Source organism: Catharus ustulatus, chromosome 2 (assembly GCF_009819885.2).
Source record: "Catharus ustulatus isolate bCatUst1 chromosome 2, bCatUst1.pri.v2, whole genome shotgun sequence".
Taxonomy (NCBI): Eukaryota; Metazoa; Chordata; class Aves; order Passeriformes; family Turdidae; genus Catharus; species Catharus ustulatus.
Window position 1 is genome coordinate 86,743,619 of NC_046222.1, and position 27,874 is coordinate 86,771,492.

At 38.1% G+C, this 27,874-nt stretch overlaps 1 pseudogene; it reads right to left on the reverse strand.

The window, feature by feature from the left end:
- Positions 1 to 2,214: 2,214 nt before the first annotated feature.
- LOC116992267 overlaps positions 2,215 to 27,874 on the reverse strand; it is a 114,140-nt pseudogene continuing 88,480 nt past the window's right edge.

Genomic DNA, 27,874 nt, shown 5'->3' on the forward strand with positions numbered 1-27,874 from the left:
AAAGTAGGAAATTTGACATTTTCCAATTATTATTCTTACATTGAGTGCATGTTTTACTTATCTTAAAAAAAAAACCCTACAAAATATTGGCCAAATGAAAAGGTGATATAAAATGAGTTTTCTGGAGGCCTCTTAATTTTCCACATCAAAAATCTCCAAAAACTGCAATGAGGTAAGTTGGGTTTTCTTTGAATTTTTCCAGAGTCTTCAAGGTACACAGAATACAAATATTGAAAATATAGGAAGAAAGTTTTATTATTTGCACCCTTCTGTATCTGCAGAATCCAAGAAGCAAAAGTTGGTTTGAATAAAGAGAAAAGAGTCAACATTGAAATAAAGTATATAGTATACAGGCTGAATGAGCATCTGGCATAGGTGATCAAGCGTAGGAAAATGGGGAAGAATGCTTGGAGAATTAAATTAAAAAGCAACAGAAATACTGAATGAGAAAATAAAAACAGACATATGAGTGTTGAAAAAGGAAATATACGGCTCTAGACATCAGACTAGTGGTAGGAATGTGGAGAGAGTTTTGATAAGCCAAAATGCTAGGCCTTTCCCACAATGCTCTTCAGACAGTTCAACTACATTAACCAAGGATCATATTAGGTAAAGACCTCTGTTTCTGTGCCCTGCCTGCTGCTTTCTAAATTTTTGTCTGATAATATGGTCCACTGTTCTCCTGGCAGGTAATCACATTTAAAAATAGATCTTTCCCTTCTCATCAACATAATTTTGAATAATTTTCTTATTAAATCCTTAGGTATTTTTAGTTTTATTTTTACTAAATTATGAGCTTTTCTGAGACAGAAAGAATGGAGAAAGATATGAATATGTCAATCCTGTTTTTAAAACATTTTTATTTTTGAAATTTTAAAATATTACTATGATTTTATAAATTCATATTAGAGCTATTTTTGCTAATACCTTTGATGGCAATTCTTTGAATGATCCTAAGCCACTCACTCACAAGAGAATATAAGGGCAAGATTTATCTCACCTATCTTTAACCAATTAAGAATCTTCTCTGCTCTTTCTTAGTTATTAGGATGAAATAAGCATATTTCAATAGTAAAATATTCCATACAAAGTCAATCCTTCACTCTAAGATTGCACAAATCATTGCTTGGATGTGATTTGAACATTTTCCTCTCCATTGCCACAAAAGTCAGCATAGAGTATATTAACAGAAGGTAAAATATTCATCAGGAAAGGCACATTAAAGACTAGATGTGCTCAGTGTTTCCACAGGAATTTTCATTTTGAAAGAGACTATTTTGCTGATTACAGTAAAACAAAATCAAATGTCTAACAGTAGTAGCAAAAGTATTAATGTCAATTACATTGTGCATACTACACAGAGAACACTTGAAACGTGTTAATGAGGAAGAGACAGAGGTCACTTCTGTAACTGCTAATTCAGGATTATTCATTTTGGCAGAAGGTGGATGACATAATTCAACAGAAATTTCAAATATTATATTAGGTAGAGCTAAATACTTTAGCTGTAGAATTTGCTTCACAGATGTAATATTTTTTCCAGAGGGAGAGAGAATCAAGTTACATTTCTTTAATCTTAACTATATATGCATGAAAAGCAAAAGCAGTGGAGATGTTTGATTCCTAAAAGAAATATAGTTTTTTTGGTTTCATGCTCTTTTTAAAATGATTATTTTTTATTATTATTAATGATATTCAAACCATTCTACTCACAACATATATGAGTTCTTTTACTGATGGAGATAAAAGAATTTGAACCCTACTTAGAACTCTTCTTTTTCTCACTATATACATTAATTTTGAAATTTAGTTTTTAAGTTTCTTTTGCAAATAAACTGCTTACAAACTTCTAGCTCATCGTTATCAAAAGCTTTGGTGGGATGGGAGTACCCCCAGGGGATGATCAAGATATTAAATAGTTGCATACCTAAAGCTCTAGAAGTGAAAAAGAAAATTTTAAAATTACTTATAATTTTATTGTTTGATACTAATGTCATACTGTTTTATCACAAATAAGAAAAGCCAATTCTCTTTTTAAAACATTCACAGTATAAAAATTTCAACTTTAGGTTTCACTAAGGCATTCTGTAAGAAGTATCTTCTTGTTTGTTTTATATCTAATTCATATCTTGTCATAAATTCAGGGAATTATTAAGGTTAGAAAAAGTTTCCAAGTTCCTCAGTTCAACCTTTGACTGGACACCACCTTGTTAACTAAACCATAGCACTAAATGCCACATCCAATTGCTTCTTGAACGCTTCCAGGGATGGTGACTCCACCACTTCCTAAGGAAGTCTGTTCCAGCACTTGACAACCCTTCCAGTGAAGACATTCTTCCTAGGGTCCAGCCTGAACCTCCCCTGGTGCCGTATCCTGTCTTATTTTGAGTGAACAACTTGAAGTCACTGCATATGATGATAAGCAAGGGATGCATGTGTCAGTGTAGGTGGGAGGGGAAGGAAAGACAAGACACTGGAATATGCAAAGCACCATGAGAAACTGGTCACTGACAGCAGAACTTTCAGAATTTTCACTAAAAAAATTCAAAAAGGTGTGAGTGTGTAGAACAGATGCTAAAAGTATATATTAATTAATCTTTATACTATTATAGTTTTTTTTTTAAAATTACATATCCTTTTGTTGTACTTTTTGTTATCTATAATTTCATAATACAATTTCTATCCAAAGTTATCTAAGACCTTTTAATTCTTTCTGTGAATCAGAATATCTTCAGATAGTGAAATAGTAATTCAAAGCAGAAAACCAGAAAAACTTAATTTCTTAGAGCATGTCTGTGCATTTTCAGGCTTTATGCCACTAGACAGCAGCAAGGAACCCACATGTGCTGGAAGTCCTAGTAAAAATGAGCTGTGAAGGTGTTCAGGGATCTGGCTCCACAGTCTGATGATGTGATAGCCTGTTGACCACAGCTGGATTGAATTGAGCATCCAGGTGGAATATAGCCAGATGGTGATGAGGAGGTCTGGCTCTCAGACAGACCTACCAAAGGGAAATATCAAGTCCACATTAATACAAATCTGAGGTTCTCATATGTTGCTGTGCTGTTGGCAAAACCACTTTGGTTTTAAGATTCAGCATTTCTATCCTTCAGTCCTTAGTGACAATTGTATCTTCTATTTGTCTTGTTAAACGATCAAGGTTTTCGTCTTTATTTATGTTTTGCTGCTGATTATCTAGTAAGATGGGCTCATTTTTAGGTATTTATGGTAACTACTCAAACATGAAAATATCATCTTTACTTACCTTTAATATAACAACATTTAAAAAAAAAAGAGATAGAGAATTAATCTATATGGGACTTCCCTGTCTTCTGACCCTCTCCCCCTTTCATATCCCTGAAAATAAGAGCAAGGAGCTGAAACCTCAGCTCTATCCAAGTTACAAAGAATGCAGTCATAGCAATTTTAATGTAAATGGTTTCAAAGTATGTCTTTGCACATTTAAATTCATAGCTATCCCACTGGAACACATGGAGGTCAGTTCTAATTTATGTCAAGCTGCTTTGGTCACAGAGAGCTGAAAATAAAGCCCGGCACTTATCATTAACAGAAAAGGTTTTTCTTTATTTTTGTGGAAAAAACCAGAATGTGAAAAAAAAAAGGTGTGAGAGTCTTTGTGGGAGGTCTGTGCACAGGTATTTTACCTCGATCTGGGAAGATCTTCCTTAGCAACCCAATGTCTATCTGAATATAAAATATGTTTCTCGATCTTCAAAATAAATTTCTACAAAAACTGGCTACTAAACTCAGTAGATAATATACTTCTTTAAATATTACTTTCTGTGATGCTAGTCACAGAAGATGTCATATCCAGCCCTAAATAGGTCTGTTGTTTTAGGACAGAGAAAACATAAGAGTAGCTCACAGAGTGACCAGCTGATATGCAACTTTATGTAAGATAGTGATTTTTTTTTTTTTAAATTAAATTTGCTTTTACAAAACTTGATAATGGTTTACTTGAATTGATAATGGAATTGCTTTAGCATCAGTTGACAAGTGAGTGGATTAGTTGTATAGCGGGGATGCTGTCGACTCTGCCTTTAGTGGGTAGATTTTCTTCATTCTGTACTACATTTATTACGCAAAACTGTCTTATCCTCATCTTTATTGTCAGCCTGTGTGTGGTAGTTGAATGTCTGTTCATCATTGCTCAGTGTAATTCCCCATTGATTAAAACACTTTGGAAAATTAAAGCCTTTCCTCAAGCTTGGACAAAAATATCTTCAGTTCCTGAAAAGTCTTTTCACTATGGTAGGAGGTTTTAGGAAGTAATTCATATTTATGTTCCTTTCAGAAAAATATTCTTGAGAAATGACATGTACTGTGGTACTGGAAACTTTATCTTCCTGTCAGAGCTGATGTGGTAAAGTCAACTGAACAAGATAATAACATATCTCTTGTAAAGGTGGAAGGTGAGTCAGTGTACAGGGGAAGAAAGATGAAAGAAGTTTTCAATCTCAAATTATTTTGGAACAAACAGTGATGTCCTAGCCAGTCTTAGCTAGCTAACGTGATGAGTGCCAGGCCTAAGTATATTGGATATGTAAGTAAAGTTAAATAAGTTTGAAATTGAAATGCAGAAAAAATCCTCCAAAAGACATTGAAACTATGGTGTTTTGGTACTAGGATGAGTACAGTAATTTCACGAATACAAGCCGCAGCAATTTGACAAAAATTTTGGTGGAAACCCGGAAGTGCGGCTAATAGTCGGGGGCGGCTAATATGTGAATAATTTTCTGACATTTACAACCCCAGACGTACCAGCCAGAGTGCCGAGCCAAGCACCTGCCAGTAAAAGCCGGCATTCCGCGATTGTTACAGTGTTACTGTGTTGCCCTGGCTCCCTGCAGGCAGCACGGGGGGCGGTGAGAGAGGCGGGAGAGCTCTCTTCTTCCCTCCTCTGCCGCAGCCCAGGGGAGGACGGGTGGGGGGGGCGCCACCATTGCCGTGGCTCAGGGAGCCGATGGGGGCCCTGCGCCGCCATTGCCACGGCCCGGGGAGGACGGGGGGGGGGGGGCACCACCATTGCCGCGGCTCCGGGAGCTGACGGGAGCCCCACGCCGCCATTGCCGTGGCTCGGGGAGAAGGTGGGATGCTTTGTCCGCGCCCACCACCGGTGCCACGGGCGTGGGAAAACTCCGTCCCTGCCCGCCGCTGGCGCCACGGGCGCAGGAAAGCTCCATCCCCGCCTGCCGCCACTGCCATAGGAGTGGGGGAAGCTCCGTCCCTGCCTGCCACCGCGGGGCAGCGCCGACCCGAGGTGACCGAGCCTAGTGGCAGCGGTGGCCGGCCCCGAGCGGCAGCACCGGGCTGGGCCACCTGGCCCCGTCGGCAGCCCCTAGCGGGCTGAGCCTGCACAGCCTTAGCTCAGCCAGTAAACCCCGCCCTCCCGCGGTTCTGTTACTAATTGCACGCGGGTCCTCGCTGCGAACGACAGAGCGGCTTATATTTGGGTGCGGCTTATCTATGGACAAAAACCGAAATATTTGCCAACACCCAGAGATGCGGCTTATACTCAGTGCGGCTTGTATTTGTGAATTTACTGTATTTTCATTTTCAGAATGGTGCTTGCTTAATGCTAAAATATATTATCCATGGAATAAATTGAAAATAATGGAGAAAAGAAAAGAATTAGTAAGTGTGATTTTTCTTTTAATAGTAAAAGGGAAAATCATTAAATACATTTGGGGAGATTTAAAAATATCTTAAATAATTAAAACACTCTCTATAGGCATTTTAAATGTTGTATACTTTTGCAAGTAAAGGTTTGTCTTGGAAAACTTATATATAAGATTGGTAAGCTTTCTGAACAAGTGATTTCCTTAATGTTTCCTGACTAATGTGGATAAAATATAGGAAAAATTGCTGTGGTTAAAGTGAAACACTATAGGAAATTAGATGTTCTTATTGCACTCTGCTGTGCATTTTCTTGATCAAGAATATTCTTCTCTAGTGACCTCATTACTCAAGGCTGTGACTAGGCTGCTTTCTGAGAATTTACCCTAGATGTCTAGAGTTGGTTTCTAATTTCTTCTTCCTCTGTGCTATTCTCCAGTAAACAGAATTCTTATCAGAAGTTGTTGATATAACCTACTCTTTACGATAAATCTGCTCTTATTTTTTCCTAATGTGACTTAGAACTCATGCAAGGGAACAATTAATTTTGAAAACACCTTCAAGTTTTAAATAATCCAAAGATAGCCCCATATAGGATCTTACAATCTATATGGGCAATAAAAAGCACTGTCAAGTCTCTATGACAAATTTACCTTTGGGAACTGCTATATTAGATGTCTATAAAATATTTTTGTTGTGGTTAAAGAACAAAGCTATATTTTACTTATATGCTGAGTAAGCATGTAATACATGGTGCCACAATTAATTTCTTCTTCTACTGCCATCTGAAAGAAAAAATTACACAAGAGTGTGACTTGTTTCCCTCTCCTCAGAAATGATGTCTTCTTCTATGATATAGTTTTTATTTTTCTGAGTGGTTTTGTTGGTTAGGGTTGCATTTATTTTCCCATTTTCTAATGCATGATATAGGAGAAAGCATTAATTATTTTGAGGTGGACGTTCACTCTTTGTGAACCCTTTCTTAAAAATGTTGTTTTTCAGTCTGAAGCTGCATAGCTCTTCTTGTTGCTTGTAAAGAGCAATGAAATCTGACAGTCATTTTCAAAGCAGCTCATCCAACAATCCTGAGAACCCAGCAACCAGGATAGTGCTGGATGAAAAAATATGGCAGCAAGAAATTCTTCCAAGTTACAATTTTTCATGGAAGAGCCAATCAGAAAAAAAGTAAGAATTCATTTATGAAACAGAAGATATGATAAAAATGTAAGATTCTGTACACTTTCTATCTATCATATGTGCAGACATATTTTGGATTTCATAAGTCATAAAAATAAGCTGCATTGCCTTTTGACCTATATAGTGAAAATTATTTTTGTATCATTTTGGTGTAAACTAATGCTTTATCTTCTCTGAGTGGAAAATAGGAAGCATACTGCAAATTTGAGGAAACACAAATTTTTCTTATAAGTTCTTCCTGTCTTTTTCTGAGGTGTTTTAAAATAAGTAGATATTAGGCTTCTGTGGAAATCTGCAGGCAGTAAAGTTTTAAAAGGTTTTTTTTTTTTAGAAACATTATTTTATTCTTATTCAAATGCTAAGAAATAAATATAAAAATTGACATTTTTTCACTCTCCGGTTTTTGATGTCTAACATGAATTGAAACAGAAGATGGTATGACCTGTTAGAAGAAATTAAAGGAAGGACAGTGGTTGTTCATGAATTAGATGATTTGGAATTACTCATATACATAACGCTGTGATAAATAAGCATTGTGAAGAACATTTTGTTTTCTTATTTGAAAGAAACATTTTGGAAGCAGGTTTTGTTTCCTCTCTGTGATGCCTCTGTCTATTAAACCTATACATTTATGTTTATTTGCATCTGTACAGGATCAAGACTTATTTCACATTCAAGACTTTCAAATAGTCTATTTTCTTCTCTAGATTATTTGACCATTCTCATATTTAAACAGGTTCATCTAAAGATACTGTATTCTGGGAAAATTTTAGGAAAATCCACAATGGTAAAATTGCTATTCTTTCTTGCATATATAGATAATTTGGATTAACAAATTTAATTTCTGAGTACTAAGAATTGTAGCAAAAAATAAGTCAGACCCCTTTTTCCATATTTCCAAATCACTATGTAACACATAATTCAGCCCACAATTCAGAAGAAAGTATCCCAATTATCTGAGCTTTTATCTTTAATCTAAATTGTAAAAAAACCTAAGAATAGAATGGTTTCATGCTGCGACAGCAAAAGGTAAAAAGCAATCATTCTATTTCTTGAGAAAACATGAAAACTTCCGTTATTCAAATACTGAGAAAAAAATCAAAGCTAAAGATATTAGTAAAGAAATCTGTATGACACTAGAAAAATCCACCAAGTTTCAATGTTCAGAGGACTCAGTAGAAGTGGAAGACATGTTTTTCCTTGGTCTATCTGATGCTGAAGGAAATCTTGAATTTCTCTCTGCCACGTTTCATCTGAGTCTCTCAACTACTAAATAAATTGATTGTCTCTCTAGGCACAGGGGTTTATGTCTCAGTTTGACTGAAGTGCTCAGATGTGAGTGGGAAATTTTGGTGTCAGAATTTGACATTTTTAAGAAAATGGTCTGTTCAAAGCTCCTGAGACCTCTGGTTTCTAGCACAGCACTCTGGGGGTTTTTTTTGTTTTATTGTGAAATGTTATGCTGAAGTAGTGAACCTACTCAATAATGGCAATCACACAATTCAAAGTTGAATTAGAAATATGTTCCCATTTCAGTGTGACTGTTCTTTTCCATGTTTTAATATCCCTCTGTAAGGGGAGGTATTGTTGGTCATTTAGATTATATGGGTTTTGTCCTTTCTTGGATCAGTGACATAGCCATAGGACTTCATCTTAAAGAGGACTCACAGGTCTACTACTGCCAACAACAAGATGACCTGGCAATATTCAGAGTTCAAAGTTTAATTGCAATAGATCAATCATCAGAAAGTTCAAAGAGCATTATTAAGTAAGCTCATATTTTAGGTCTTGAGGCAATATAGAATTAATTGTCAGGAAAACAGTGGAAAAGGAAAGCACTTTAATCTTCTTGTCCTCAGTGTGACATATGTCAAGTTTCCAAATATGCAACATGATATCATAGCTGCAGCAAGAGTGCCCAGTTTAGCAAAGGAGAAGGTGCAAAGTGACCTAGTGGAGCTTTTTTAATTATTAGAATTTTGGAGTTTTTCAATCCTTACCTTGCAATAAGGTAATATTTAAAGTGCAGTCCCCAAGTTTTCTTCTAATTTTTTTTCCTGCAAACTCTGAAAGTATTTACTGATACTAATTCTTTTATTTTTCCTCACAGTCAAGTAATCGAGTATTTTAGAATACAAGTTCTCTTTCAAGATTCATAATAATAATTCCTATTAAGGTAGTAAAGCCAAAGAGATCTCAGTACTAGAAAAGAAACAATGAATCGCATCTCACCTGGAAATCTTTTGATGCATATTTAAGCAAACATTTTACCTAATCATGCCATATATATGCAAGAAATAAAGTTAGTTAGTAAAACAGATGAAAGCCTAAAGTCTGCAGTTTTATAATACAGTGACTTCTCTTGAAAGTGGAAAAATTGAGAAATAAATGTAATAACATTCTAATCAAACTTTCTCTTATTTACTTTTACTTTGTTTTGTTTTCTTCATGACATCTGGGATTATCCCATTTCGTGTTAAACAAGCTGTATGGTTTTCTTAGGTAGAATTGTTAATGAAATCTGCACAAAATGAAAATGAGATGGAAAGTTCAGATTCTGGAATAAAAATAAAATAAAATAAAATAAAATAAAATAAAAATTATACACAGTTGTTCCTATGTTTTATGCCATCACATACAGAAATATGAATAATTTTCCAGTCTACTAAAAAAATTTCAGCAGCTCTATTATATTGACCTTTAAAGAATGATGGAGACAGTTCAAAAGAAAGGCATATGAATGATCAGTGATACAGAACACTTGATATCCAAAGTATGCTTTAAAAAACAAAGGTTTTATTATTTTAAATGAAATATAACTAAATCTATGACTTAATCAGAATTGGAATTCAGTTGAGAACCTGCATTAATATTCTAACATATTTTGCGGAAATATATTGGTCACCCTAGCCTGTACAAAACCTGTTACAAATGGAATCTGGGGCATGCAAAATGTAAATCAGAACTTTACTGTGAATACAAAGTAATTGACCATGCTAATCCATGTTTGCGTGTACAAAATTCAGTGGTCTTTTACTAAGTTTAGTTTCTCAATTGAAAACCTATGTAATCACTGTATTACACTTTCAGCCATGGAGCAGAATATCTCTAATATCTCCCAATAAAGTCAGAACAGTCTGGTTTAAAACATCTCTGGATTTGGTTTAATCTAGCATATTTGCCTTCACATTAAAATGAGTTTTCATCATGTGCTACATGTGAGAACAAAGAAACAACTGAGTCAATTTGTTGACTTCCTTTCAGATGAAATGGGGTATCTGGCTTTATATGTACTTTTAGTCCCCTGAGAGTGCTTTAAATGAAACGGTTCAAAATAATTTGTTTGACTTCATTTGGAGGTTAACTAGAATCATGCAGAGGAGAATATATCTTCTCAGACTTTTAGGAGGTTACAGCAAATCATTAGCTTCTTAAACAGTTCTTAAGAGAAAAGTACTTAGGTCCACTGGGTTGTGAAGAGTGAACTCAAAGGTGAGAAATTTATGTACATCATGGAACAGACAAAACATTCCTAAGTGCTACAGTAAAAATGGACAAACCATGAAAACCAATGGGAGAATGACAATGGTATTTTGGTTGCAGTGATTGACTTCAGGATTGAGTTTATCGGGGCTGTTACGTGGTTTCAAATTACATGCAATTCACAGAAACATAGAATAATTCAGGCTGGAAGGGACCTTCAAAATCATCTATTCAACCCTCCTGCCATGGGCAAGGATATCTCTCACTAGGAAAACACATCATCCAATCTTGCCTTGAACATTTGTAGGGATGGGGCATCAACAGCTTCTCTAAGCAACCTGCTGCAGTGCCTCACCATGCTCAAAGCGAGTACAGTAATTTCACGAATACAAGCCGCACCAATTTGACCAAAATTTTGGTGGAAACCCAGAAGTGCGGCTAATATTCCGGGGCCGGCAGGGCTAGGGAACGCGGCGCGGCCGCCGAGCCGGGCGGCGGTAGCCCGCCGGCAGGGCTAGGGAACACGGTGCGGCCAGCGAGCCGGGCGGCGGCAGGCCGCCGGCAGGGCTAGGGAACGCGACGCGGCCAGCGAGCCGGGCGGCGGCGGCGGCAGGCCGCCGGCAGGGCTAGGGAATGCGGCACGGCCAGCGAGCCGGGCGGCGGCGGCGGCAGGCCGCCGGCAGGGCTAGGGAACGCGGCGCCGGCGGCGGCAGGCCGCCGGCAGGGCTAGGGAACGCGGCAGCAGAGCGGTGCTGACGGGAGAGGGGGGCCAGCGAGCCGGGCGGCAGCGGCAGCACCACCCGGCCAGCCCCGCCGAGCCGTGGCGCTGAGCTGGGCTACCCGGCCCCGTCGGCAACCATGAGCGGGCCGAGCCTTCCTGGCCCCGCCCCGAGCCAGTAAAGCCCGCTATGCCGCCATCCTGTTACTAATTGGCCAATTTGTGAAAGCTGCGCACGGATTCTCGCGACGAACAAAAGTGCGGCTAATATTCGGGGTGCGGCTTATCTATTGACAAAGACAGCAACATTGTCGAGGCACCGGAAGTGCGGCTTATAATCCGTGCGGCTTGTATTCGTGAAACTACTGTAATTTTTTCCTATTACCTATCTAAACCTGCCCTTCTTCAGTGTAAAGCCATTCCTCATTGTACCATCATTACATGCCCTTCTAAAAAAAGTATACCCTTTTCCAATTTTCTCACAGGCCAATGAAATCCCCCACATATGTATAAGCTTGCTGCAATAAATAGGACGACAAATAACTGGCATTTGTTTCAGCAAGAGGTAAACATAATTCCTGGTTTTTCAATTGGAAGATCTTTGTGAGGATTCCTACTCCTGCTGTACCCTTGAAAAATGTACAATATGAGAATTACGAAATCTTTCAAGGGCTCTATGTGGTGCACTGCATGTTCCATAGTGGTATTTAACCTGATGCTGAGAAGATCTCACAGGTCATGTGTGATGTTGTAAATACTGGAGGAAATTCCAGTGACTTGCAAGGAAGACAACGACATATCCACTGTCAAGGCTTTCCTTGCTGGACAGTGCATTGGAGGTACAACATATAAGCTATAGAAATAAAGCCGGTTTGCATCTAAACTAAGTTAGGTTATTGTAATGGAAGTTGTTCTCAAGAAAAGTTTGTTATGTGAGTGTAGATGTAGTTATTTTTGCCCAACATACTATGTCAATCCTTAAGAAGCAGACACTTATTAGAAAATCTTTAGACAATAATGGATCATGAATGAGCCACTGGAGACATAAAAGGCTCTAAAAGACATTTGCATATGGTCTGCATTATAATTTAAACAGTAAATACAGTAATTTCACGAATACAAGCCGCACCAATTTGACCAAAATTTTGGTGGAAACCCGGAAGTGCGGCTAATATTCCGGGGCGGCTAATCTATTAACAAAATTCTAAAAGCTGCCAACACGGAAGTGAGAGCCCGCGGCAGCCCCAAGCCAAGCTGGAGCCCGGCCGGCCCCGGCAGAGGTGGGAAAGCCTGGCAGAGGCGGGGCCAGCAGTGCGGGGGGCGGGCGGCTGAGCCTGAGCCAGCAGGGCGGGGCAGGGAGGGCGGCAGAGCCTGAGCCATCATGGCGGGGGAGCCCGGGAGAACTGGGGCCTACAGTGCAGGGGAGCATGGCAGAAGCAGGAAGGCCGGCGGGTGGGGCTGCCTGGCAGCGGGGGAAGCCCAGCAGAATCGGGGCCAGCAGCGTGGGGGAGCCTGGCGGTGCGGGGGCCTGCAGTGCCGGCCAGGGCGAGGAAACGCGGTGGCGGTGCAGACGGGAGGGGGCGGCCGGCGAGCCTGGTGGCGGCGGCGGCAGCCCTGCCGGCGGGGCGAGCGAAAGCGGCGCTCGCGAAAGCGCCGCTCGGCGAGCGAAAGCGCCGCTCGCGAAAGCGCCGCTCGCGAAAGCGCCGCTCGGCGAGCGAAAGCGCCGCTCGCGAAAGTGCCGCTCGGCGAGCGAAAGCGCCGCTCGCGAAAGTGGCGCGGGGCGGGCACGGCGCGGGGCGGGCGCGGCGCTCGCGAGGCGCGGCGCGAGCGAGGCGCGGCGCAGGGCGAGCGAAAGCGGCAGTGGGGCGAGCGAAAGCGGCAGCGGGGCGGGCGGCGAGCCCGGCGGCGGCAGCCCTGCCAGCCGGGCGAGCGAACGCGGCAGCGGGGCGGTGCTGACGGGAGAGGGGGGCCAGCGAGCCCGGCGGCGGCGGCAGCACCACCCGGCCAGCCCCGCCGAGCCGTGGCGCTGAGCTGGGCCACCCGGCCCCGTCGGCAACCATGAGCGGGCCGAGCCTTCCTGGCCCCGCCCCGAGCCAGTAAAGCCCGCTATGCCGCCATCCTGTTACTAATTGGCCAATTTGTGAAAGCTGCGCACGGATTCTCGCGACGAACGAAAGTGCGGCTAATATTCGGGGTGCGGCTTATCTATTGACAAAGACAGCAACATTGTCGAGGCACCGGGGGTGCGGCTTATAATCCGTACGGCTTGTATTCGTGAAACTACTGTACACATTTTTCACAGCACATTGCCCTTAAATTAGTAAAAACCTTGTATCAGTATAATTGTCTAAACAGAAATCAATAGTCAATATTTCTCTTCTGTTATTTATACAATACATTTAATCCATTTATTGTGAAACTACAGTTTGATTTGACTTCTCACAACACCATAAATCAAAACACACAAACATAAACCTAAGAGTGAGAGAAATATACTTTCTCTACTCATACTCTGTAAGACCAAATAAATTTAAGACTATAAAATTTTAATAATTTTTTAGTATTAAGAGCCCAAACACACATTGGGAAAAATATTATTTTGACAGTATTTTTTAAAACCTATACTCTTCACTAATTTCTGAGAATTAACATACTTAAGTAAGAAATCTTTTCCAGTTGAGTACTCCCTTTAAGCTTCTTTAGGCATAACATGTTTGCAATAAAGTTAGAGCCCCTCTTCTCTAAAATTTAGATTTACAATGGTAAAGTTAATGTAAAGCTAACTCTAAACTAATGAAGTGTCTGTAGAAAGTGTTTTAAATGTCTTATACACTGTATCTGTTGTGTGAAAGTGGTTATTTGAATTATGGTCCATTTCTGCAGTTTAGAAGCTTGTAAAAAAGCCTAAGAAGACCCAAACTCAAACTTGTTTTTGTTTTTGACTCTGATCTACTCATTAATTAGGGTAGTTTGAAGTTTCAGTAGGGCACACAGAGACCATTTTAGAGAGTGTTTTAAATGCTGTAATTAAATTGTGGGAGCGGTATTCTCAAAAATAAAAATCTTAATGGAAAAAAAATCTTGCTATAACTATTTGGCCAAGTGCCTTCTTGTTTTACCTCCCATTTTCACAGCTCTGACATGTAGCAGTGCATATTTTAACATAAAATAGCAAGTTTGAAACTCTGACATGCTGTATATTTATTCTTGTGTGAAGTAAAACTTTTTTTTAATAGTACAGATGATTATATCTATTTTTTTTCAAATGAAGTGTTTCTTTTAAAGTGCAAGATTTATTTTCACACTTCTGATTACCAGAGATGCAGGAAACAGAGTGCTGTACATCAGACATTTAAATCCAGACATTATGCAATCATGATAACAAGGATTAATAAAGATTAATTTAACTCCCACTTAAAAGCCCTGGTGTTTCAGAAGTACAACTGTCTAGCTTGTATGAGGGGAATAATTATAATTTCCTTTTCAAATGTGCCTCTTTGTTGCACAGTTGACAGTTGTCCATGATTTGAAGAATATTTGTGTCAAACTATTCTCTAGCAACTTTTTCTGTTAGGATATGGCTGTTCAAAACAAATGACTGTTAAAAAAAATAAAAAAAAAACAAAACCCAACAACAAATATTCTGAATAGCTTGTTGAAATTTGCTAGTGGCTTGGAACAGGTTTTATTTAATTCAAGTGCAAAAATATTCATTTTCTTCATTGATCAAAACTGTTAATGATAAAGACATAATTTCCAAAGACCTTAATTTTAAGAGTTCAGTCCTTTTGAAGATGATAGCTATTGTTGAATATAATAATTGTGTTCTATTAAAACTACTCTGAAAAATAGGATTTCTGTACAACTGGATACTCTGTATGAATGTAACACGTTGCCAGAAAAATACCATTGCAAAACCTATGTAGGCTTGCAAATGGGAACAAAATCTTTCAACTTAAATTCTTCATCATTTTATCTTTCAACATAATTTCTTTGGACTAAATGCTGTTACCTATATTATCTCTTTTCACCTAGTTTCTACTTTAAAACTATTACTGTAATATGTATCTCCTCCCTACAGAGGTAATACTAAGATTTACTTTTAATTAAAGCAATTTTGCAGAGATGGCCTCATTTCTTTTAAGAACAAGAATAAAGAAGTGATGATGACACCAACTGCTGGGATTTGAAGCTGGCAGTGAAAAGAAAAAAAAAAAAGAAGAAAATGTCAGGAACAACAAATAAATGAATGTGTCAATAAACAGATTTAAAATAAAAACAAGCAAAATAGGTATTACAAAAGAAAAATGTGTATCAATGGTAGCAAGAGAGAGCCAGGAGGAACACGAACTACAGAACACATGTGAATAGGATTATAATGTAAAAGAACAGAAGACAAGGCCAGAAATTCACATCCATAACAAGAAGAATCAAATCTTCATTAGTAAGACCTGCTTTCTAGTAAACCTTTGAAAACTGACCCTAGGGTTGATTCAGGAAATGGAAGCTTCTGCTGCCTGCCAGGAACACATTGACGAATCTTGCTAAGCTACACCTGAGGCTGAAATGGACCTAACAGCAGGGGAAATGCTATGGAGCTGAACTGTCAATGGAATAACCAGCACTATGAGGAAAAGTATGACTACACCCAGCTGCAGAAATGGAACCATAGCAGACTTCCTATGGGCACAGAGGAGATTTTAATGATTAGAAACCAGACCATATTAAAGCTACGAGAATAATTTAGGGATATTTTATTATTGGGAAGCATGAGCTAAAAAAGTAATTCATTTTTTAAAGAGTGGGTATAATCAATTTTCCAGGGAAATAACTTCCTAGACTGAAGATTGAAATGAAGACCCTTACACTAAGGCATGGCAGAAATCAGGGAAGAAAAGTATGAAGAAGGATTTTGAGGATTCTTGTGCAGCTTTTGGCTGGGGTAGAGCTAATATTCTTTGCTGGTATAGGGCTGTGTTTTGGATTTGTGCTGAACACAGTGTTGATAATAGAGAGATATTTCTGTTATTGTTGAGCAGGGCTTGCCCAGAGCAAAGGCCTTTTCTGCTTTTCATACTGCCACACTGGGGAGGAAGTTTGGGTTGCAGGGCAAGTTGGGAGGAGACACAGCCAGGACAGGTGGCCCCAACTAATTAAAGGGATATTTCAGACCATGTGGCACCATGGTCAGTCTATAAAGTGGGAAGGAGAAGGAGAAAGTGGGTGGATATTTGGAGTGATGGTGTTCATCTTCCCAAGCTTCCATTACACGTCATGGGCCCCAGCTCTGCTGGAGATGGCTGAACTCCTGCCTGCCCAAGGAAGAGGTGTATTAAAGCATTGGTTTGCTTTTTTTTCATGTGTGGTTGTTGCTTTCTCTATTAAACTGTCTGGGCCATGAGTTCTCCATCTTTTGCCCTTCCAATTCCCTACTCCAGTCTACTGATGGGGCAGTGATTGAATGTGGGGCTTGGCTGCTGGCTGGAGTCAAGCCATGACTGTAGTCCATAATGCTTGGGTTTTGCTAACAATCTGGATTATTAAAATTAACAAAATGTGCTGAAATTTAACAGCTCCCAGTGAAAGGACAGCTAATAAGAATTTTGGTTATAAGCTTAGGAAGGAGAAATTGTATACTGTACTTATCACAGGATGACTACAACATGCAGCTGAAAATTGATGTGATTCTAAAATGTATGATCTGAGTGGGATCTTGTAACAATAAGAATTATTATTACATATTAAGACCCTCTGTTCTAAATGAAACTAGCCCTAAACTGGTTAGCATATAATGCAGCAAGCAGTGTTATCTCCTTCCTTTCACAAAACCCAGTGGATGAAATTCATTTGATCTTGTAGGCAGAAACACTTATCCTTGACTGATGCTGGGTAGCAAAGGGTCTAAGTTAATGCTGATTGTTCCTCTACTGTATTTTGTCTTAAGAAGAGGTGTTCTGAACAGAAGTTGTATATGCAGAAGTCACATATTATCTGAGGCCAGTTACCTAGAATCTGAGATGTGGCTAGATTCTGATGAGGAATGAAGACCCTAGACTTAATTCTGTATGTAGGTAATATTAGAGGGAATTACTAGATTAAGTTAATCAGCAGTCTTGTGACATCCTATAGAAAAACATCTGGAATTCATTTATTCTATTTTTTCTTGGTAGTTGCTCTGCAGTTTTCTCTAAGCACTACATTGTTCACTTGCTAAGCATTAGGTATTACTATTCCAACTCTAGAGATAAATACATTGTTTTCACAGTAAAAGACAAGTACAGTAATTTCACAAATACAAGCTGAATCATTTTGACTAAAATTTTACTCCCACACTGGAAATGCGGCTAATACTCAGGAGTGGCTAATACATGAATAATTTTCTGACATTTCCACCCCCAGAAGTGGAAACCGAGGCGCCGAGTCGAGCAACTTGCCAGCAAAAGCCAGCATTTTGCGATTGTTACAAACTGTTACTCTGTTGTGCCGCGGGTGGAGCCCCGTTCCCTGCAGGCAGCACGGGGGTGGGGAGAGAGGTGGGAGAGCTCTCTCCTTCCCTCCTCTCCCGTAGCCCGGGGGAGAGACGGAGGGGCCCCGTGCTGCCATCCCCCCGGCCCGTGGGGTAAGTGGGGGGCTCCTGCCCCCACCCGCCGCGACAGGAGCAGGCAGGCTCCATCCCTGCCCACCGCCACCGCTGCGGGAGCAGGGGGGCTCCGTTCCTGCCTGCCACCACGGGGCGGTGCTGGGCCGGGGTGACCGAGCCCAGTGGCAGCGGCAGCTGGCCCTGAGCCGCCCCCCCAAGCGGCAGCGCCAGGCTGGGCCACCTGGCCCTGTCAGCAGCCCCGAGCGGGCCGAGCCTGCACAGCCTTAGTTGAGGCAATAAATCCCACCCTGCCATGGTTCTGTTACTATTTGGCAACTTTGTTGCACGCGGGTCCTCGCTGCAAACGACAGAGTGACTTATACTCAGTGCGGCTTATTTATGGACAAAGAACGAAATGTTTGCCAACACCCAGAGATGCGGCTTATACTCAGTGTGGCTTGTATTCGTGAAATTACTGTACTGTGAATGTGTGACGTTGAAGACGAAAACAATGACAAAATAGGTTGTCTAACCTAGCAAAAATACTTTTGTATTATTTCAATTTCTGTTCTCTAAACAGGCTTTGTCTATCCATGTAGTCTGAAAACCTAGTTGATTTACTGAGTCCAGAGAATGTGAATATTTATTTTTTCTTTTTAAATTTTATTAAAGTGAAATTACATAAACTTGTGTATATCTGTGTGTGTGTGTATACGTATAAATCTAAGACTTTATATAAGGGAAGCATGTTCTTTCCCTGACTTTTTTTCCATGTTTTCCTATGTCCAAATGATTTCTTGTAGTTCTTGTGTCCTATCTGACAGCTTCATGAGCACTCCAGAGGTACATGTTAAAATGCAACTGGATGTATATGGCTAGTCACATCATGTTCACTTCACATTGTCTTCAGTTAACTGAGCTTCTTTTTTGCCTTTGATGACATCGCTGGCCTTTTATTTACCAGAAAGAAGCTTTTCAAAACTGGATGGATTTTTGTTCTTGCTGCTTTTTGTCAATTTTTATTATTTTTGTGGGTACACGTATCTTTAACTCCTGAGTAAGAAGTACTTTTTACACTTAGTTCTGTATTTTGGGGATGTGTACAAGTCTCTTTCTGTGAACGAATGACAATTAATTCCAGTGTGAATGTTTATCCATTTCTGTATGCCTGTGATAGTCTGAAGCACAGATCCTGCCTGCTGATGGCTGATAAAAACTTCAAAATGTCTGTGGCATAAACAACTGAAAGCAACACAAGTTCTTGTCTTTTTATGAGCCAGGAGCAGCTAGATAAAAGTCCTGGAGTGCTTTAATGCCAATGCTTTTACCACCAATACTTGCTCCCCTAGTTTTAAGTTTAATGTGAGGTTATAAAGAGACCACTTTTAAAATCCCTTTTATAATGGAAGATGGATGCTTAACTGCTCTTGCTTTTCATTAAAATTGTTAACTTTGTACATGACACCAGCAATCTGGGTATTATGATTATGTATTCACAACATTTACTGCAACATTTAATGGAAAAAGCCCTACTAATCTCCTGGTGACCCAGATGGCATGGTACTTATATATTTTCTGTCATAAATTTAGAGACACCTGCCTACAAAAGATAGAACTTACTCATCTACTCGTCTACGACTGAGAATAGAGCCTACAAAATATTTAAGACACATGGCTTTGAAACCACATATTTTAAAAAATAAAAACAAACACCCTTCTCCTCACTTAAATAAATGTTTCAAGTAATGGGAATTCCACATTTTGGCAGGTCATAACAATGTCTACAAGGAAATCACCATTATCATGCTTCTATGACTGTTTCCTGAACTTGAAGTAGAGAGCTGTGGCTACACAGACACTTTGGGAAGTTCAGCACAGGCAGAATAGCCAGTTTGAAAGACCTTAGCCCCTGTATGGAACAAACATTTGGTTTGATTCATCTTACTTTCACCCAGTCTATCCTGTAATCCCAGACACTGGGAAGCAACTATGAATAGGTTTTTAGGACCAGGAAGGAGTGTTTTCATTTCTGCTCATCTGTTGGGAAAAAAAAATAAATTACTCTAGATGAAGAGCTCTACATAATTTACTAGCAATACACTTTTTAATACACAGAAATTTTAACTTTACATTCATTGTAACTAAGAGTTAGTTATGATGATCATAATTAACTTTGCAATTTCCTGGAATGGAAAAAGCTCAGATAAATGGGCTGTTTAATAGTCATTCTGTTTACTACCAAAAAAAAAAAATCATCACATCACATATTTAACTATAGAGTTTTGGAGGTACTTCTGATTATGAAGATATCTCAGTAATCACTATTTAGGAAGTGACTGCTGGGTGACATAATATTTTCAGAATTATCACCTTTGAGGCATTATATTTCTCTTACTATTTTTTTATATAGTGCTTTAAAGGTGGTCAGTGGTTTGCAGTAACAAGGACAATAAGCTCACTGGGTGAAAATCTGGCAATTAACTAGATAAAATGAAGATAAAGAGAGGAGAATTACACATGACTGAAAACAATTGAGCATCTCTGTGCAATTAAAGAAAATATTTGCATAGACACCTATTGCATCCTATCAAGATTACTTCCAGTATCTGAATCTCTGTATGCCAGGTGTCATTCATTTCCTATAATCGGTTCTTCTTTTCAAGCTCCTAAGTTTTCTAAGAATTCAGTTTTCCAGGTCTTCAAAATAAAATTCGGAAAAAACCAAACAAGGTTCCATTTTTATTGAAGAGGAAGAGCAGAGAAATTTCATCCTTTTATTATTATCAACTAGTAAAAGAATTGGATGTCTTATAAATGTTAGCTTTGCCAGTCATAGTCATACCTTAGGTATACCTAGAACAAACATCTAGATATTTTAGAGGAAAAATAATGGGAAAAAAAAATCAACCTTTATACATATTCCCCACTGAGTGAGAAAAATGCGTTTTTATCTTTAGAATATTAAGAACAAAAGCTTTTCAGTAGAAATGTTTTGGTTATCAAAGGTTATAGTATTTTTTTTTCTTCAGCAAGCTTATACTTTCAAGTATAAAAGGGTGTGAATCAAAACAGGAGATTAAATACCCTAAACTCTGAGATATACAAAATCTGACTTTTGAAGCTTGAATGCACCTCTATAACTAATGTAACAAAGTTGCATGCAGAGTTTCTTAGGTTTTGGAATGCATTTTACTTTCCTCTTTTCCTTTCCGTCTGATTTTCTGTAGGTCATTTCTCTCTCTTTTGATCTGTGATGTATTTGCTCAGGTGTTTCCCATTTTTATGGCAGTGTCAATTAACTCCCTTAAATTTGCCCCTGTTGCTCTCAAAATGTCTTGATGTTCCCTTTGAAGCTTTCCTCTCCATTAGCCACCATTTTCAGCATCAGAGACTGACCTCTGTGAGAGGAAAGTTTGCTGCCAATAAGCCCTGCCCTGCTAGTAGATGTGTGTTTAGATGAAAGAAATGGAATTATGAAATGAACCTAAAAAGCAGTACTAGCACAGTCTAAATACTCTAGACAAGAGTCAGAAATTACTCAGATCCACACTTGCCCTTGCAGTACTCAGGACTGTTTGAGTGTGGGGTTCATATTCCAGTGTAGTAATTAAATTTAGTGTTATGAACATTTAACATTACTTCCCTTGTACATTTTTGAATGAAGAAAGAGGGGTGGGGAAGTAAAAAAGAATGAATACTTTAAACATTTTTAAAATGCCCAGTTCAATCTCTGTAAAAGAAAATAGTAGGGAGAGAAAATTGAAAATCAAACATCTTTAACAAAAGTTTCTGTAAACAAGTTAAGAGATATGACTCATTTAGGGGTGGCTTGATTATTTTTTTAACCAAGCTATAGAAGTTTGGAGTTGTGGTATCCTGATGGTGAACTATTTACAAACATTAGATTATACCTGATTGTTTGTGGAATATTTCTTATATAAAACATGTCATTTAAATGAGATCATCACCACATTTATTATGAAAATAAATAATATTCCCTTCCTGTCCCACTTTATACTATGAAACTAAAATAGATACATAGATTGCATTGTCTACTACTTTACTTCTTAAGACATAAAAGCTATGATGTCACATTATAACCCTCTGTGGCACACAGCTGTTCAGTAAAACATGGCACATATAAAGTGGCACACTTCGGATTTTATTACTGAGGGGAACAGAAGTCATGTTGTTAAACAGGGAGATTCAGAACAAAGCCCTTCTGTTTTAGTTTTTATTGCTCTCTAACATACTTGTTGCATGATCAACTGTATCACTCATGGCAAAAATTAAGCAGGTCCAGTAGCTTCTCACTAATGAAAGTTTTGATTTCTAGCAGCCTCCACTTCCTTGCTGTCAACTACAAGATATTGTGATATACCATGGACCAGATTTTAGAGCCTTCCATCAGCTGATTTAACTTCTTCGCCTTACAGAACATTTGTTGCAAATTCGGCCTGAGAGATGGTAGTACAGGCTTGCAGAAGGCACCAGTCAAAGCACATGAGCACCAGTCAAAGCACAGCACTCACAACAGACAGAAAATATGTCTCAAGCTGTGTCTGTTGGGTCCTTCCAGATTTTTTCCTTACTAATTATCTTTCCAGAGGACATCCGCTGGTTGCCAAAAGTTTGTAGAGGAATGTAACTTCTGAAATAGAATCGGTGATTAATAAATATCTGAAATAACTTTCTTTACCCTGGAATAATCTTATTTTAAATTCCAAAGTATTGAATCTTGAATTTTTTTAAGACCATTTATCTTAATGTAGTGAACTATCTTATTGAGGAAAATAAGTTTATACTCTTGAATGCTGCCTAAACCTCCTTCTGAATATTTACTTTGTCTTGCAGTATAATTTAGGTAACACAGAGTCTGTGCTGTGTGCTTAGAAGAGTATGGATTAAAAAGCACAGACAAACCCAAAGCCTTTAGACCAGGTAGGCATACTTACCTGAAAACAGGGGGAAAAAAGTTTGTATGCCTACCTGACTTCTACTGTAATTCTGTTGCAAATTTGACATTTGCATTTCGAATTTTTCTGCAGACCAGGGCAGCTGGGATGTAATGTTGGCTTGATGCTCACAATCCTCCCTTCAATCTAGTCTGAACCTCCTTGGGTAGGATGGGGCTGCCATACTTTACTGCCAAAATGGAGAGATGTAAGGTCTCTTCTTCTCCTTCTCGTACTCTAAATGAAATTCAATGTCAAGATCTGATTTTCTGACTTTACCTAAATTTTGACACACATTGTAAGGAAGGTGTCTATTAAGGAACTTCAACAGGCTTCTATGTTTTGGAGCAAAACAGTCAGTGCAAATTGGTCACCTGGTAAGGACATTAATTGTTTGACATTTAACAGTGAGTAGTTTTAGAGGTAACTCAAATTCTCAGGTACATATTTGTTCCATCTCCTGGAATATATTGATAATTTACTGAAACAACAATATTTACAGAAAATCATGGAACATTTTGGGTTGGAAGGGGTCTCTAAAGGTCATGTAGTCCACACTACTCCTTATCCTCCCTCTGCTGCCCCTCTCCCTGGTAAACAGCTGTTAGAACTGATATAAATAGAATAACTTATTTCAAAGGATAAATAGTGTAAGAAAAAAGATAGAAAATATTCTCTGTACAAAAAGAAATACATGGGAGAACAGACTGCCAATACATTTTAAGTCAAGATATTGAGAAAATTATTTTGACACTGTTTATCAATTTTACCTTAAAATAAGTAATGCTATTATGTCCTGATTTTTAATTGTATTTTTTTTTTATTTGAACTTTAGTCTTCAAAACTAAATTAGATTCATTAAATGGAGATATGTCATTCCATCATAGCAACACTGACAGAATTATAAAAAATGTATTTCATTTTGATGAACAGCTCTAACATACATCTCTTTCTGACAAGGATAAGGTCACCTGTCATAAAGGTGTATTTGCTGTCCAAAAATTGATACCTAAATATTGAAAACTGTGCATTACTTTAGAAGTTAAGATATGTAATAGAGCTTTTGACCTTTATTTTGGTAGAGCTAATACAGATACTATCATCAATGTATTTCTTATTTTCTTAGAATATATGCAACATTTCTATTGGAAAATAAAAGATACACACTTTTGGCAAGTTTTTAGGCTTTATACTTAGTGTACATTTAGAATAAGCATATCCCACGATGGTGCTATCTTGCTGAGATTTTTTCACAAGCCAATTTGGGGAAAAAAAGGGTTTATTTCCCCAAGAGACAGTGCTTAAGACCTCAGTTCAATATTGAACATTCAGGAAGACTCCACAAATACAGCGGTTTTTTTTAAATTGTGTTGGATTTTTTGAAGTTCAACAGAGCAAATCTGAGCCATATGATACAATGACCATGTAGGCTGGAGAATGTGAACAGCATTTCTTTTTCCTAACATAAGAAGACATGGAATAAGTATTAAAAGACAAATTTAAATTTGAATAAAGGAGATGACTGCTTTAGACTTTATTTTTTTCTTACTCAAGTTAGCATTAAGCTTAGGACAGGACTGATGCAAAATAATGGAAACTTGTATAGAAAATAAGATCATCCATACTCTACTACAGACTTAAATCTCTAGAAGGAATATGAGCCTCTTTTTCAGGAACAGAGGTTACTCAGTTTTGTGGCTAGGAAGAAACTTCCTGTAAATATCACGTTCCCTGTATTTGTTACCCGTATGTTTTCTTTTATTTTTACTATTAATACACACTAGGAAATGAATGTCAGATTAAAAGGACCTCTGTTTTAATCCATTTTATGGTGAACGATCATAATGCCTATGGCTCTTTTTTTTCTGTACAGCTGAAATAAGGAAATTTTACTATTGGTTTTATTGAAAGTAGTACAGAATTTCAAATAAGCATATAGAAAATTTAGAACTACCTCCCAGATGCAGAGACTTCCTGTATTTAGGTATCCCCTTGGTGTTATCACATTGTTCTATGTATTAATACTGCCCATTTTCCAATCAAATTTGATTCATTAGGTACAACACAAAAAGCTCTCAGTTTTATTTCTCAAAAGTGTAAAGGGAAAAAACTTCAGTCACCAAAAATAAAAAGTTATTCTTATGAAAAATCTTTTTTTTTTCCCATACATGAAGGGTTGGTGGGAAAAAAGTTCTTAACATTCTAGCACATGATCATGAGCTTGATCATCTCACTAACATGCAGATGCAGGCAATGTCATTCCTCTTTACTGTTTCCTTTGAATTCATCTTGGAGGTGGAGAATTATTGAAGGAACAAGTGGAGCAGTTCACCTTTGTAAGACATTCATCACTGTACAGAGACTACGCAGAAAATGACTACAAAGAGGGTAAAAAAAGGAGCATGTCTGAAGAGGAATTTATTGAGTATTTAGCATTAGGATCATGTTTGGATAAAAAACAAGGATAATATTGGGAAGAGCGACCAAAGCCTCACATCTCCTACATACTGCATTAATGCATTAAGTAAACCCCAGTATGGAATTAATCATTGTCTCAGTGGGTCAATTTTTTTTTTTTTAAACTTGCTAGAAATAATAATAATAATAATAATAATAATAATAATAATAATAATAATAATAATAATAATAATAATAATAATTTTGAGATGGTAAGTAGATGAATATCCATCAGATAGCAATAATTAACTGTCTACATTTAAATAGATACTTAAAATTAGATTCCTAAGAAATATTTCAGAATATCTGAAGAAATAAAGGATATTGATTCATATGTATTTTTCAGGCTTTGCTGCATGAGTAGACTTTGTGCTGAAATTGTGATGCTGTTAGAGAATCCTTATAGAACAAAGAAGCCTGTGCAAGTGGGAGTGACTGACACTGGCAGCATTAGTATAGGGGAGCCTGGAAGAACTTAAAAACACAGGTCTGGAGGCTGTCTGGCATCCCAAACACTTTAAAAGATATATTTTTGAAGTGATGTTCTTTAATCTTGATAGATTTCTTCAGAAATATGCATGAACTCATGCTTTCAAATGCCTTTATTTGGGCAAATTTTAGTTACTCTGGTGTTTCTATGTTGTTCTGGCTTCTGTCAGCTTATCAAGAGTCATTTTCACCATGGAAAGAAGAATCCAGTCAAGTAAACAAATAATGTAAGAAATTTTAATATTGGTTCATATAAATTCCGTATATTCCTACATAAGATAGCAGCCTGCACATTAGGATGCACATATTACGTTCATATAACTTGTACCTCTAAAAACCCATCATTGGAATCATCATTCGAATTCTCTTTGTTTTCTTCACAGTAGCAAATCTGAGAAGCAATCATTCCTTGGATACCTTTGCTATCCTTCACGCTTTAGAAGAGTTAAAGAGAATGTTCATCAGGCGAGACCCTTCAGCAGGAGTTTTTGTATTTATCTTGCTGAATTCTGGGCAACCACAAATACATTTTCATTTCTACTTGTCTATAACTAGGCTAGAGGTATGGACCAAAAAGAAGAGCCAAAAGCAGCAAAGAGTAATTGGAAATACCTGATTAATGTCACAAAGAATGTCACATAACAACTGAAGGAAAATAACTCAGCTAAAAGGCAGTAAAAGTGTCACTATTTCTAGGCATTTGTAGGTATCCAATATACTTTTACATAAAAGTTTACAGTTGCATTAAACTCCAGCAGTGAATGAATTTAGCTACTATATGTCACAGCAGCAGCATTTATCTGAAACCAATGAATGCATTCTAGAATAAGAACTTGCTTGACTGAAGTTTTTATTTTCTTTTTATTGGTTATGTTGCAATCTTGTGTTTAATTTTTATTTATGGCCATAAGGTTTTGCTTGTGGGGTTTTTCTTATTTTTTTCCTTTTTTTTTTTCTTTTTTCCACACCAAAATACATATGTTTCAAAAGAAAAAATAATTGGTTACTGAAAAACTGATCTACTTAATTTGAAATATCATCAAGATGCATTTTAACTGGTTATTGGTCATCAGAAATAGCTAGTTATCTATTATGGTTAAATATTCGGTTTTGTTAAATATTCCCTATTAGTTTATAACATAAAAGGAGGGGTGAAAGGGCAGTGTTTATTGACAAGACTTCAAAGATAAAAATATTTACTAACCATTCAATCCACAAAATAAAGGGATCTGAATGAAATATAAACCACACACAGGTCTTCACTAACGAACATTAACAAATCCAGATGTCTTATCTTTTTATGGAAACTGACTCTTTACTTCCAGCACATCAGCTAAAATTGTTCCAGGGATGTTTATTGCTTCTCTTGCAGCATTTACTGGGTTAATTAAAAAAAAAAAAAAAAAAAAAAATCACCAAACAAAAAAACCCAAACCCTAAAAACAAACCAACAGAAGCCAAAAACCTAGTGTAATGAGAAACTTTAGGTCATAATTCCATCTGGTTTAAATGCATGTTGTTAGTTACACAAAGAATCAAAAGGCTGCGAAAACTCCAGCTATGATCCCTATTACAGTGTCTGCAAAATAAATGATCCTGGCTTATTTGAGCAAAGAATGTGCTTGTGCTTTCTCCTTTATTAATTCAGAAGCTGCCACAATATGCATCACGATGAAAGATTTTCTGATTCTAGCCTCCAATAACAATCTTTTCACTGATTATGATGGCAGCAAATCTCATTTACCAGCTAAGAATACCATTCTGTAAATTGTGAACTATATAGAATAGTTATAGAAGTCTATATACACTAAGAAAGAACTCCAAAAATACCAGAATAAATTCTTGAACCACTGATGTAACATGATAGTAACTATAAAACACTTTGAGGCTTTCTGAAAGGTGCAGATAGGGATTAGCTTCTTAATTAAATTAAACATTAAGACAAGATGCAAGAATCTTGATAAAAATAGGCATAAATGGACAATACTTAAGGAGATGGTGAAAGTGTTCATCCACCACTTTCCATCATTTACCAACAGTCCTGGCTCACTGGGGAGGTCCCAGTTGATTGGAGCTTAGCAAATGTGAGGTCCAAGTACAGGAAGGGTCAGAAGGAGGATCTGGTGAGCTACAGGGCTGTCAACTTGATCTTGGTGCCAGAAAGGTCATGGAGCAGCTCAAGTGCCATCACAGGCAGGTGCACGACAGCTAAGGGATCAGGCCCAGCCAACAGGGGATTAGAGAAGGCAAATCCTGTTTGATCAACCTGATCTCACAGTATGACCAGGCGACTGCTTAATGAGTGGGGCAGAAGTTTTGGATGTTGTCTGCCTGGAATTCAGCAAATATTTTGAGACT